Here is a 1246-nt window from a genome sequence, read left to right as displayed (position 1 = left end):
ACTCTTATTATCAACGGTGTAGAGTGTATATTGCCTGGTTAAGAGTCTAAACTAAAGGACCGAGGACTCTTATTATCAACGGTGTAGAATGTATATTGCCTGGTTAAGAGTCTACACTAAAGGACCGATGACTCTTATTATCAACGGTGTAGAGTGTATATTGCCTGGTTTCGCAATGAAATATATTTTGAGTGGAAATTTTTCAAGTCCCTTAGCTGCAGTTATATCAGTATATTTTCGAAACGATTCTTAGAGTGACGACATAATACAATTATTATTTGAATTTGAAAATAACACCTTCAATTGTAAATGTTATACATAACATTTAACCGAAACACCTGGTCTTTTGATAGTTTGTCAAACGTTCGTTTAAACGATGGTCATATACTACATATTCAAAATGGGAAATCCATCTGCATTTCCCATTTCTTTTTTCGACACTCGTAGTTACATGTTGTCACATGGTACCATTCTAGTGACTTCGAATGATTGGCGAGACGCCACTGGAAACATTGTAAGAGTCGTTTTAAGGGCGTGGAAAGGGATTGTTCCCTTGTATTATCAATTTGCAATCGAAACAATATAGTTTTCATTAATAAAAACCCCGGAACGGTGGTTATTTCTACGCCATTAACATTACTCAAATTGGGCAAATATTGAATACTGCCGATTGTGATATATGATTTGAAAGCCTCTTATTTCCATCGGCATTGATATTGTTTGTAGGGTTTTCTACCAGATGTGGCTGCGCCTATCCTAAAGGAGTGTTTATTATATTAAATGTTCAAGACAGGTTATGGGCAGCTTTGTTTTAGAAAGTTGATAACATTTGTGAATGTCATTAAGTATGCAATGTATGATATAATATTTACACCTCAACTTCCATTCCATCAATGAACAGCCTTTTGGCATGCACATATTTTCCGATGATTGCTACATCTCCGAATATGTTGGAAACGCAAATCATCGCGTATTAACATAAAAAAGGCACTTTTGTTGTAATATGTCCGCAGACTACGATCTATTTCAAACAACGTGTTGAAAAGTTTTAATTATGTATTATTGTCATTTGCGCTACAATGTTACGTTACAAAATCGGTGGGATATATTTGTATTGTTGTACCTTTTTTATTCTCAATACCTAGACGGATAAATGTGCTATATGTTGTGCAAGAATGTTAGTATTTGTATATTGATCTTTAACATAGCCGGAAGTAATAATCGAAACATTTCCCAGGGGTCTATT

The sequence above is a fragment of the Mya arenaria genome, chromosome 17 (genome assembly GCF_026914265.1).
Source record: "Mya arenaria isolate MELC-2E11 chromosome 17, ASM2691426v1".
Classification (NCBI taxonomy): domain Eukaryota; kingdom Metazoa; phylum Mollusca; class Bivalvia; order Myida; family Myidae; genus Mya; species Mya arenaria.
This window is presented reverse-complemented; position numbering follows the sequence as displayed.